The 13,425-nt window shown below is 40.0% G+C and overlaps 1 protein-coding gene and 1 pseudogene across 1 annotated transcript in view; one reads left to right on the forward strand and one right to left on the reverse strand.

Moving 5' to 3' along the window:
• The window catches only part of DNAJC3 (DnaJ heat shock protein family (Hsp40) member C3), an 89,695-nt gene that overhangs the window by 2,949 nt on the left and 73,321 nt on the right, over positions 1-13,425 (forward strand). The window lies entirely within an intron of this gene.
• LOC113601089 (guanine nucleotide-binding protein G(I)/G(S)/G(O) subunit gamma-5-like) lies at positions 4,096-4,463 on the reverse strand (annotated as a pseudogene).

Below are 13,425 nucleotides of genomic sequence, written 5' to 3' on the forward strand. Positions count from 1 at the left end.
AAAGGCCCTTGAAAGAAGGAAGTCTAAAGCACTAGGTTAGGAGTAGAATTTTTGGAGCAGACAGAAAACTTTAGTAGTGTCTAGTATTCTCATGTTACAGATAACGTAGCTATTTTAATTCTTTGCTAATGGTTTGTTCTGTTTCAATGGGAGCACAGCCTGGGAACCAAACTTTCTTTTAACTCTTTTTCTTACTAACATGCTACTGGGACTCAATTTTTCTTTATTTCACTGAACTGACCTGACTAAACTGTTTATTTGGCCATAGGAAAAGAATAGTTGGAAAATTTTAAGTATAAGTGATATTGATAACTTCTATATTCGCCTAACCTACTGAAAGTATGTTTTGCCTTCTCTAGGATTTTCTGACATTATTTAAGTTCGGAAAGAAAAAGTAAAGCAGGGAAAATGAGTGACTTTAAGTAATATATATACATTAAGTATTTATTTATTTTTATTTTTTTTAATGTTTATTTTTGAGAGAGAGAGAGAGCGCGTGTGCAAGAGCGTGAGCAGGGGAGGGGCAGAAAGAGGCAGACACAGAATCCAAAGCAGGCCCCAGGCTGTCAGCACAGAGCCTGACGCTGGGCTCCAACTCATGAGCTTCGAGATCATGATCTGAGGTGAAGTTGGACGCTTAACTGACTGAGCCACCCAGGCGCCCCTATACCAAGTATTTTAGCAGGTGGTCAGATAGCTTCTAGAATTATTTTAATGCAATATGCTGTAGTTAGTAGTGTAAAAGTTCCAATTTACTTGACTAGTTATCGTTTGCTGAATAAGAGCCTGAAATGCAGTTTTGATTCTGTGGGACAGGTTGTTCTCTGATGGGATTCTTTGTAGTAATTATTAGGCTTTATTTTCTCATATGAAATGAATTAATTGTGGTTAAGTTGAATTTCTAGTGTCATGGTTTTCCTTTGATTAATGCCCAGCAGTTTATCTTTGTTCATATGGAAGTATCATGGGAACCCAGTCACCTGCTTTTTAGAACTAAGACATTTCAATTATAGATTTATTTTTCTTCCAAGATCTTTAGAAAGCTGTTTTTAAAAAATTTTGTTTATTTTTTGTTTTGTTTTGTAAATCTGATGAGTTTGTGTCATTTGGAGTTCTGGATATGGGAAAGACTCATTTAATCAGTCAGTAGAGGCTTACACTGTAGTGCTTTCTGATGAGATACACATAGTGTGGAACTCACAGTTTTTGTCATCGAGCTTACCGACCACTTGGGGGTATAAGACATGCTTTGTAAAGCATATATATTCTTTTCCCTTCTTTCTCAGTTTAGATTTAGTGGTCCACCTTGTAGTTGCTCTGTTGAAAACAGCCTTTAATTTCCTTGCTTCTGTATTATTTTATCTTACTTGGCAAAATTTGACACCTCTTCAGTCCAACTTGGCAGGCTTGTTTGTTATACCTCAGAGTTGAACATGGCTGGAGAAAAATGGAGATAACCTTGCTGACTGGTTTCATTTTAAGCACATAATCTCAATTTCAAATGCATATGCAATACTGCCAACATTCCTACAATTGCCTTGTGTGTCTGTTCTTGAAAATCTGCATTTCAAACCTTTTCTTTCCTTAAATCTCCAATGTACCCCTCCTTTCCTCCCTTCCTTTACCTCATTCTCTTAGAACGTGTCGTTGTTTGAGAAAATGAAGGCCATCACAGGGTAGTTTCCTTTTCTTTCTTCCACTAAAGGCACTCACTAGCTTACGTGTATCTGTACCCAGTTTGCTACTTTTCTTATGTTAAAATGGATAAAGCATCTCTATTTCTGGCAAAATCCAATTCGTATACTTATGTCCTGGATTCCATTTTCTCTCATCTTCTGAAAGTATTGCTCCTATAGTTATCGTTTTTATCCTGCGTCATCACTTTGTTCCTCTCTGTGGGATCCTTGACATCAGCACTCCCAAGATGCTGTAGTGTTTCCACCCTAAACTTCTTTGATGTAGTGTGTCCCTTCAGCTACTGAACTGTATCTTTGCTTCTCTGGACAGCAGGACTTTGAAGAGTTGTTGATAGTCTCTATTTCCTCCTCTTCTGTTCTCTCTTCAACACGTTACTTCGCTGATAACTGCAAAGCCTTACATATCAGACTCATTTACTTACACCTATTTCGTCCTAATCTTCCCCTCATCGTTAGGCTCCCACCACACAACTTCTTTTACTTCCAAATGCCAACCTCATTTCTGACTGAGAGTCTTGATTCTTGCTGTTCCCACGGTTTGGAAAGCTTTATATGAGGTCTTCAAATGAATGTTCGTATTTCAGAGAGGCCTGACATACTATGTTAAAAAGCATGCTCTCCTTCAGTTAATAGTCTCTGTTTACCTTTTTGAATTTTCTGCATAAAATTTCACATTGTCTGAATTACCTCGTTTACTTTTCTTGCCTGTTATCTCAAGAATATAAGCTTTGTGGAAAGAGCTCTTATCTCTGTACCTAAAACATGTTGAGATGAAGTAGATTAAATATTTTTTAAATTGGTGAGTGAAGTTGGCTGAGATTTTGTTTGTTCGTTTGTTTTTTGTTCTGTTTTGTTTTTGCAAGGACTCTTCATACTTATTCTACATTCCTTGAGCAGGGGATCACATCACAACATTTATACCTTCACAGTTAATTGAAGCAAAGACAGACAATGTCCACTGAAATTGAGCAAACCTGGTTACAATAGATTTTATTTTCCAAGTTCATCTAAGGAAGATTTCGGTGCAGACATTTAGTTCAGATGTATTACACAACTACTCAGCCTTTTTTCCTTTCATTTTGGCTGAACCACTTTTTAGGTCACTTTTTAGGGTTTCCAGCTCAGTGTATTTTTATTGAAACTCTTTTGTCATTGGTCCTTCGTTGACTATGGAATTGCTAAGATAATGCACTTCTTGCTCTTTCTGTGGCCAGTTTCCACTTTTTCTGTGTTTCTGCCATGAGACTTCTTTCAGACTCTGCCCCCCTCTTGCTTGCATCTTGGATTCAGATCAGATCTTTTATAGACAGTATTTTGTCCTTTTTTTTTTTTTTTTTTTGGCCTCATGTGCCTTTGTAGAATGACCTTTGGGTTTTCCTCATCCCTAACATTTTTTTTCTTCCTTTTTAAAGATCTTATTTTTAAGTAATCTCTACACTCAATATGGGGCTTGAACCTGCAACTCCAAGATCAAGAGTTCCATGCTGTACTTACTGAGCCAGCCAGAGGTCCCTCTCATCTCTCACATTCTAAGTGCTCCAACCTGAATAGTTACCCTGGGCTTGCTTCTGGCCCTGTCACCTGGCCTTAGCTTGAACCTTAGTATCTTTGACCCTAGTTGTTGCCTTTTTTGTTCTTGTTCTTCAGTCTTGATTGTGATTCTCACCACATCATATTCTTTTTTTTTTTTTAATTTTTTTTTAAACGTTTATTTATTTTTGAGACAGAGACAGAGCATGAACGGGGGAGGGGCAGAGAGAGAGGGAGACACAGAATCCGAAGCAGGCTCCAGGCTCTGAGCCATCAGCCCAGAGCCCGATGCAGGGTTCGAACCCACAGACCGCGAGATCATGACCTGAGCTGAAGTCGGACGCTTAACCATCTGAACCACCCAGGTGCCCCACCACATCATATTCTTAACCCCTCAACTTTACATTTCTTAAAATTCTTTAATTTTGCTCTTCAAAATATGATGGATTTCAGTACTAACTTCATTGAAGGACTTAACTACTCTACCTTTTTCCTTATGCTTCCTGTATATTTTGCTGACCTATGGTTATGCTCATCTAAGGAGGAACCTATTGTTTCATGCTGATTAGGCAATGGCACAATGTTTGGTTGCCTAATCAGAAAACAGGAGATAGCTTGTTACCACTGCCACTGTATGTGGCAAAGGAATAAAAAGTATCCATGGCTGAAAATAGGATTGAGATACTACAAAAACAGCCATGATTTATAAATAATTTTTTCTTTTTACATATTAGTGTCTTTATGAATCTTTGGTAGCATCAGTTTGATTTGGTACTTGTTATCACATATTACATATTACACTAAGTATTTTGTTGTATGGTGCTGCCAGTGTATGTAAAATATACATATTCTTGTGAAATAGAAATTTATGAAAATGCAGAGAGATGTTAAGGATTGACAAAAGTAGAATTTTAGTATGGCATATGTTTAGGGATAAGCTTTTCTACAGGCTTCAAATGTAGTGCTCCTTTGAATATTCACTGGTTCATAAACAGTGGGTTAGAAAACCATCCACAGATTCATTTTTCTACCAAAAGGAACAGACCTTCTGGGGTCTGAAGGGATTCCTACTTGAAGTTACTCTAGTTAGCAGGGGGATTGTGTTGAACCTTGTACAGACAGAATTGTTTCAAATCTGCAGCCGCTTGAGAAAACTTCACAAGCTTGCACTCCTGCTTCCAAGGGAGCTGTTGAACCCCTTGCTTCATAGCCACAACCAGTGGAGGAACCAGACATTGGATTTTATTATTATGATGGGTTGTGATACATTTAAGAAGGAAGATAGTTACATCAGTCAGTGAATATTGAGTGTCCACTGTGGGCAAGGTACTGGATTAGGTGATATAAAGAAGAAAAGATGGTTTCTTTTCTCAAACTTGCTTTTTACCTGGGTTGGGTTCTCAGGGGTTGTGAGAAGCCAGCAAACTGTGAAGGTCAGTAATTGAGACAGTGGTATTGCAACTTAAACTCATGTACTTTTGAGTGTGGAGATGTCATAGGAGCACAGAAGGGGCTTTCTCCCACCCACCCTCTCACTGCAGTAGTTAGGGGAGGTCTGACAAAGGAGCCAGCATGTGAGGACGGAATCCTGTTGGGGTAGAAATATCCCAGGGGGCAAGTGGGAAAGTCCTTTTCATGGAACAGCAAGTGCAAAGGGATGTGGCCTGAGAACACAGTCTCTTCAGGGAAGTACAACCAGTTCATGCTGATACAGGAGTGTAAAGTAAGAGGTGGAGGAGTGGTCATGATGAGACTGGACACACATCATGGGATTTGATCACGAAGGGTCTTGTTTGCCTTCAGAGCTGAAGGGGTTTATTTTTATTTTTGTTTTTTAAAAGTTTTTCTTTTCTTTTCTTTTTTTTTTCAACGTTTTTTATTTATTTTTGGGACAGAGAGAGACAGAGCATGAACGGGGGAGGGGCAGAGAGAGAGGGAGACACAGAATCAGAAACAGGCTCCAGGCTCCGAGCCATCAGCCCAGAGCCTGACGCGGGGCTCGAACTCACAGACCGTGAGATCGTGACCTGGCTGAAGTCAGACGCTTAACCGACTGCGCCACCCAGGCGCCCCTCTTTTCTTTTTTTAATTAAGTAAGCTTCATGCCCAGTGTGGAGCTCAACATGGGGCTTGAACTCATGACGCTGGGATCAAGAGTCAGCTGCTTAACTGACTGAGCCACCCAGACACCCCAGATCTGAAAGGGTTTAGATTGAACTTAACCAGCGATGTGAAAATACTGCATCCTTTTTATTAGGACTGCGTTTTTGAGGGATCACTTTGGCAGCAGCATGGGGGGCTGGATTTGGAAGAAGGTGAGAGAAGATCCCAGTTAGAAGGCACACCACCTCTTGCAGGGAGAAAGGCACCTATGCAACAACCTTTATGCTGTGGCAGGGTCTGTTAGGGAGACGTGTCCAAGGTGCACTGAAGGCATAATCATTCTTTCTGGATGATTGGAGAGGGCCACAGAAAATTCTTGTAGAGGAGGTGGTATTTACTTATCACATTAAATAGAAATTATATTGGACAAAATTGTAACATAATAAAGGTCTGAGTTTCATTTAGAAGGGACAGAGAAATGCTGGATACCTCTTGTAATCCTAGAAGGTGAGAGAAATTTAGTTTGAAGAGTAACTTAACTTTTGGGGTGAGAGTAAGGCATAACTTTTTTGGAGGGTATATACCAAATTAAATTTATCTGAGGGAACAGTACAAATGAAATAACTTAAGTGGAAGTGTTGGTATAGTTTACAGAAAAGTTGAAGGTAACCCCAGCGTGCATGCTTATCTTTGGTGACCAGGGAAGTCAACCTCATGACTATGTGAAGCCAGCCTAAGGCTTGGCTGTCATTGTTACTTGTCTCCCAGGATGTGCTTATCAAAGAGATACTCTGCCAACCAATTCTGGGGCCCCCATTTTTTGATGAATTTCACCTGCTCATTCAGGTAATAAATGTCAGTGAAGTCACATAAGTAGCGGTCATTTTTGTCAGTGACCAGTTTGTGCAGTATTGTGCATCCAGTAGTGACAGATTTATGCGTTTTTCCAAGGTAACACTTGCACACTCTATTGCCTTCAGCCAGGTCTCTCACTTACCATGGTTTAGTTTCTTGATATCCTGAAAGATTTGAGATTTGGTCACCTGGTTGGTTCTGCAGCTTCCTCAGTATCTTAGCATGTTTCCTCTCTTGAGATTGGAGAAGAAAATATCTGACAAAGTTCTTCAAAGCCACACCATTGAGGTCAAAGTAGTAAGGCATGGAGGCAGAAGTAGGTAGAAGTAGGAGTCAGAGCTCCAGGTTGATCTGGCAGTTGATGGTGGTCCCTGGTTCCTGGTTGTAGTTCTGGCACACCTGCGAGGGTAGCCAAGGAGGGTTCTTCTAAGGGCACTGTGGGGAGGTGGTGGAGAGTCAGTTGGGTGTTGAGCTCTGGTTCCTTCCAACCACTGTGAAAGCAGGAAACCACAATGACTCAGTGAGGAATGTCTGACCCAAAATGACTTGATGGAATAGTTCAAAGAACTTGGCAGATGCATTCCTTGCTTCTCACTAGACCTAGGTTCAAATCAACCTTGGAGGTTGGAAACCATTGTGCTAAAATGTCATATTAAATGATGGGTCGAGTGAATGAAGCATACAGGGCTTAGTAACTGCGGGACACCTAGCCTAGATTAGATAGGGAAAAGGATCATGGCCTATGCTGAAAAGAAAGTTGGGCTTTGGAATCGAATCTTGTTTTGACAGATACTGTGAGTCTTCTAGCAGCATGGGTAACTTCTTTAAACCTCAGTTTTCTGAGCTGTAAGAGTATGAAACATGTTTATTTTCTAGGGTTGTTGTGAAAATTAAGTGAAATTATGACACTGAAAGTATCCAGCCCATAGTAGGTTCTTAATTCCTTTTGTGTTACATCTTTCCTGTTAAACATTTTCATAGTTGGATAAGGAAAACATTTTCACTAATAGTTTATCTCATGCCCAAATTTCTTCCCTCCTTGGGCAGTCTGGAGTCTTGTATTGAGTACATTGATCTGATCCTCCCTTTGAGAAAATGTATCAGGAAAATGTTTTAAATGAAACCTTCATACTATTTTGAAGACTACCCCCTTCATACCCCCTGCATTTTGAGAATACACAGAATCCCATCGACATGCCCCTGTAATTGCTTGAGCCTCCTGTAATGGGCTGGATTGTTCCAGAGTTCACACACAGTGCTTTCACCATTCTTATTTGATTCTTAGTCATTCTCTACTTTAATTTACCATGGCTTCTGTACACACATTTCTCGCTTCATGAGCGATGCACAAATTTTTGTATTTTACACTAGGCACTATAAATGTTTATGGATGGATAGCTTATATTAGAAATTATCTTTTAAAAAATGAAAATGAGCTATCTTTAACTGTTTTAATATTCCACCCCTAATCCCTTAAAGAGATTTAATATAAAATTTTATTGTGGAAAATTGCACACATTTACAAAAGTGGGGAATGGTATATGAACCCCTAGGTACCCATCTCCTAGCTTTAACAGTTACCAACTCATGATTGATCTTATTGCATCTATACCCATGGATTATTTTTAAACCTATCATACATGCTCTCATTTCATTCATAAATATTCTAGAATCTGTAAAAGATAAGGGTTGTTTTAAATTTTAGGATCTATATCACCTATATTCTCTGCAGTATCTGATTATAATGCTGTCCCTTTGAACTACACTTAAACAAGTGAGGCAGGGTGTTGTTGTTGTTGTTGTTTTGGGGGGTGGGAGGAATGAAACCATTTTATTGAAGTGCTTGGGGGAAAGGTCCAGGGGTAGGAAGACAATGAGATCTAACATCCTCTGTCCTGTTGGAATCTCCCCAGCTGCACAGTCCTCTGAGAAAGGAGGCAGGGTTATTTTGCTTTTCTTTCCTGACTTAATTGGCTGCTTCGTTGTAAAATATTATATGTATATAGTGTTTGCAAATATTCTTTACAAGAGTTTTCAGTTGCAAGTGATTATTCAATCAGGAACATCTTTCTCAGTTTATTAAGTTTGTACTGTATTAGTACATGAGTACATTTTTACTGGAAAAAGTTAATCTAGGAATATATGTTATATATATATTTTAAGCATAAATGAAATCAGAGTGTATATACTATAATGCAGCTTGCTACCCACCACACTTCTTCACATTCTTGTCTGCCTCTAATCTCTTTTCCACACTGCAGCCAGCAGGGGACTTTTTAAAATGTAAATCAGGTAGTGAGTTCCTTAGTAAGACCTTTCTAATGATGTGTCTTTGTACTTAGAATAAAATGTAAGTTTCATACCTTGGCCTGAAAGGCCCATTGTGATCTATCTTGCCTGCATCCTCTATCCTTTTTTTTTTTTTAATTTTATTATTTTAAAATATTTATTTTGAGAGAGAGAGAGAGAGAGCACACATGTGCTTGCGCATGAGCAGGAGAGGGTCAGAGAGAGAGGGAGAGAGAAAATCCCAAACAGGCTCCATCCTGCCAGCGCAGAGCCCTACATGGGGCTCTATCTCAGGAACCGTGAGATCATAACCTGAGCTGAATGGGCTCTATCTCAGGAACAATGAGATCATGACCTGAGCTGAAACCAAGAGTCCGAAGTTTGACTGAGCCACTCAGGCACCTGTCCTCTATCCTTCCTAACATGCTGGAGCCTCCTTTTGATTCCTTGAAGGTGAGCTTGGTCCTATCTAAGCCCTTTGCACTTGTTTTGTACTCCTTGTCTGGACATATTTTGGCATTCTGGAGGCACTTGTCATTCAGGATCCTCCCTATCCCCATACCCCTTTGTGTTTTAACTCAAACATTATCTTCTTAGGGAAGACTTATTTGACCCCTTTGTATTAAGTACTCCTCCTTTCCTCTGGCAGTTTGTTATGGCACTTAGAAATGATTTTATCTGTCTTTTTCTCCACTGCTACAGCAATAAATGAATAAATAGTTGGTCTGTTCTGTGTGTTATGAATGCTGCATCCTTTTGAATTTGTAAGAATGGCCATTATATTCATTTTTAGAATTTTTTTATTATTTGTTCCACTAATTATTTCCCCTAAATTCTCTTACTTGGTATTCGTTTCTTAAAGATTGATTTTATGATTATCTTTGTAAATTTCAGAATTGCTCATTGCCAGTGTGAGAGCAGTTTGTGGGAGAAGGCCAATTGTCTGGAGGCTGGGAAATCCAAGGGTCCCTTCCTTTTCCTTGTATTGGAGTTTGGAGCACAAAGGACTGCATCTACCTCCATGGCACACATTCCCCGGAATGGTGTTTGTATGTGATTTTGCCCACTAACCCTATTCTGTCCTTTCTACATTTTTCCCCTAAGATTTCTGTTTCTCTGATGGCCTTCTTCTTTAAATAAAAATTCCCCCCTCACCCCCAGCAAGGTTATGCATTTATTCTTTAAATAGCTTTTGTAAATTTGAGTATGTTGGGAGGTAGGCTCATGTGCTAGTCCCTGTGGTCCACTTACTTCAAAACATTTTTGATGTAAGAGATTTTTTTTTTTTAATGTTTTATTTTATATTTGAGAGAGAGAGAAAGAAAGAGAGAGCGCACGAGCAGGGGAGGGGCAGAGAGACAGAGACAGACTCTGAAGCAGGTTCCGGGCTCTGAGCTGTCAGCAGAGAGCCCAATGAGGGGCTTGAACTCATGAACCATGAGATCATGACCTGAGCCAAAGTCGGATGCTTAACCAACTGAGCCATCCAGGGGCCCCAGTGTAAGAGATTTTTATAAGCCAGTTTTCTCTTTATTGAAAGGATTTAAATTTTTTAAAAACTTGATTTGGGAAAATCTTAAAAATATACCAAAGTAGAGGGAATAGTATTGTGAGCCAGCTTCAGAATTTATCAACATATGGCCAATCTTATTTTACTTATACTTTCATTTTCCTTTCAAGATTATTTTGAAGTCAGTGCTGTTCTTCATGTTATATATTCTGTAAATACTTCAATATGTGGCAGAGATGCCAGTGTAATGTTCAAAAACAGCCTTTCTCCAGAGTCACTGATGGGAACCCTGCCCGCTAGGGCATTCTCATAAATGACTAAAACCTGAGGGATTCTCCTCATTGCCTCTTTGAGGAAGACCACCCTGTTCATCTCTGTTATGGCCACAGTTTAACACATAGTGTATATTCAGTAACATTTGTTTAATGAAATACCTTGGTTTCCGTAGTCTTCATTATGAAAAGCAGGTTATTTTTGGATATGGTATGGAATTAGGTGGAACTACAGGTGACCCTCACTGTCAGAACGTAACTGGTTTCTGAATCGTTACTGAATAGTGAATTTACAGAGCAAGAGCCTATATTCTCATTTTTAAAGGGAAAAATAGGGGTGCCTGGTGATGAGGTTTTGGGATGATAGTGGGGTTTGTGGGGTCTGGAGCCGACTGCCAAGAAAGAATTCTTGAAGACATCTTTGGTGCAAAAGTGATTTTATTAAAGCACGGGGATAAGACCCATGGGCAGGAAGAGCTGCTCTGGGACCCTGTGGAGAGACTGCTTATAGAGTTGGGATTTGGTGGGAGGTAATGTCAAGAGGAAGTTTCCAAAGAGATTTTCATCTGCTAAAGAAGACTCACAGGATACTGGAGGCCTAGCTATTGTCAAGCTAAGGTGGTTTTTCCTCTAGCAAAGCATTAGCATTAAGACAGGGAGTTCCTGGAGAAACTCTAGCCTCAGGTAGTTGTTAATGGGTTGCAGGTTATAAGGAAATTTAATTTTATCTGCTGTTTCCTTCTGCCTTTGTTTCCCACATCACCTGGGGGGCTCAGTCAGTTAGGCATCCAACTCTTGATTTTGCCTCGGGTCACGATCTCATGGTTCATGGGATCTTACAGTGCTTGAGGCCTGGAGCCTGCTTGGAATGCTCCCTCCCTCTCTCTCTGCCCTTCCCCCTGCTCATTCTCTCTCTCTCTCTCTCTCTCTCTCTCTCTCTCTCTCTCTCTTTCTCAAAATAAAGAAATAAACATTAAAAAAAATAAAGGGAAAAATAATGCTTTCCCAGCCCATTGAAAACTCCCAACTAATTTCTCTACATGTTACTCACACACTCTTAAATAGGGTAGACGTCTTCACATTGTTGCCCCAAACAAACAGGTTCACAGGATCCTAAGTTTTTGAGGCCATCAAGTTAAGGTTTTCTCCTTCCCTCCCTCCCTTCCTTGTCTTCCTTGTGTGGAGGGGTCCATCAGGCAGCCAAGGTAATAAGACACTGCACAGAAACTAGGAACGCTGGAAGCTGAAAAAGCTACTTTGTTTCGTAGGGAAAATAGCAAGATAGAGTGCATTTCTTTCAGCTCTTTGCTATGTTAGATGAAATAAAGAATTCAGTTGCTTTTGATGGCTAAAGTGGCAGGCTCACATAGTTGCCCACATTGTTGTGGATATCCTGGACCCTGCACTCCTGGTCTTTCTTCACCCGCCCTCCACATCCAGCCAGTCACTGCAAGTCATGTGTAGTTGTCTTTCTCTCTTCTATTCCTCTGAGCAATCTACTCTTCTTTTTTTTCATGGCTTCTCCTCCACACTCCTACTCCACACTTGATCGCCTCGCGGTCAAGTTACCTGGGTTGTTGTAACAGGATACCTTATAATTTCCCTCTTCCGTGCTGGCTATTTATGAGACTCACCTAGCACTTAAAGTGACCCACTCCAGAATAATTAAATCATGATGGAGAGGAGAGAGAGCTGAAATGCAGGACTTCAATTTCTCTGAAAGCCACATTAATTCTCTTTCTTCTGGGCATTTAAATGTGATGTTCTTTGTGTTTGGAGTGTTGGTTTTTTTCCCCTCTTAAGGCTTTTTCATGCAGGCGGTATTGTCCCCATTTTTCCTTTGGGTTTCGGGTGATACTTCAGTAAAACCCCCCTCAGTGCCGTCCAGTAGAACTTTCTGTGATGATGGGAAGTGTTCAATATTATGTGCACGGTTTCCTGGACTAGCCGGTAGCTTTCCAGCACTTAAACTGTGACTAATGACTGAGAAATTGAAATTGTTTTCATTTTTTAAAAAATTTATTTTTGAGAGAAAGAGCAGGGGACAGGAGGAGAGGGGAGGGAGGGAGGGAGAGAGAGAGAGAGAGAGAGAGAGAGAGAGAAATGAATGAATCTTAAGAATATTAAGCAGCCTCCATGCTCAGCACAGAGCCTGACACAGGACTCCATCCCATGACCCTGGGATCATGACCTTAGTTGAAATTAAGAGTTGGACAATCAACCCAGCAAGCCACCCAGGCACCCCAAATTTTAAATTTTATTTAACTATAGGTGTTAGGTGCCCTAACTTGTGTCCTTACAGCACCCTGCGTGTATTCCCCCACTACAACACTATATTGTATATTTTCCGAAAATTGTATTATTAAAACATTTCATAAAGTTGAAAGAATTTTGTAATGTATGCTCCTATATCCATCATCTCGATTCTGCCATTAATATAATTATCATACTTGGTTTTAACACATATTTATCTGGGCATTTCTCTACCCATTAATTCTTTTCAAAAAAATATATTTCAAGGGGCACCTGGGTAGCTCAGTTGGTTAATCGTCTGACTCTTGATTTTGGCTTAGGTCATGATCTCATGGTTTGTGAGATCGAGCCTTGTATGGGGCTCTGCGCTGACAGTGTGGAGCTTGCTTGGGATTATCTCTCCCTCTCTTTCTGTCTCTTCCCCCACTCAAAATAAATACACAAACATAAATATATATATTTCATAATATCCGTGCAGATTTCCCTAAACACTTTAACATGCATATCATCAACAGCTTTTTTGGGGGTAAAATTTATGTATAATAAAATGTCCATATTTTAAGTGTCTATTTGCTGAGTTTTGATAACTGCACCTCCCTGTGTACCCAAACCTCTATCAAGATTACAACATTATCACCCCAGAAGGTTCTTTCTGCCCTTTCCCAGTCTGTCCTTTCTCCCACCTTCCCAAGTGATGATTGTTCTGAATTTTTTTCGGGCAGTGTCTATTTTAGCATCATTCTAAGTATCTGAATAGTGGAACCTCATGCTCACCATAAATGAGAAATGCTTTGGCTTCTTAGTTTCCATATGCACCCTTCTACACACGTTACATTCAATTTTGTGTTTGATTTTCAGCTCAATCGGCTGTGTGGCTACAAAAATTAGAATTGTTTTAGGGCTGACATGGAAGCTC

The sequence above is a fragment of the Acinonyx jubatus genome, chromosome A1 (assembly GCF_027475565.1).
Source record: "Acinonyx jubatus isolate Ajub_Pintada_27869175 chromosome A1, VMU_Ajub_asm_v1.0, whole genome shotgun sequence".
Taxonomy (NCBI): Eukaryota; Metazoa; Chordata; class Mammalia; order Carnivora; family Felidae; genus Acinonyx; species Acinonyx jubatus.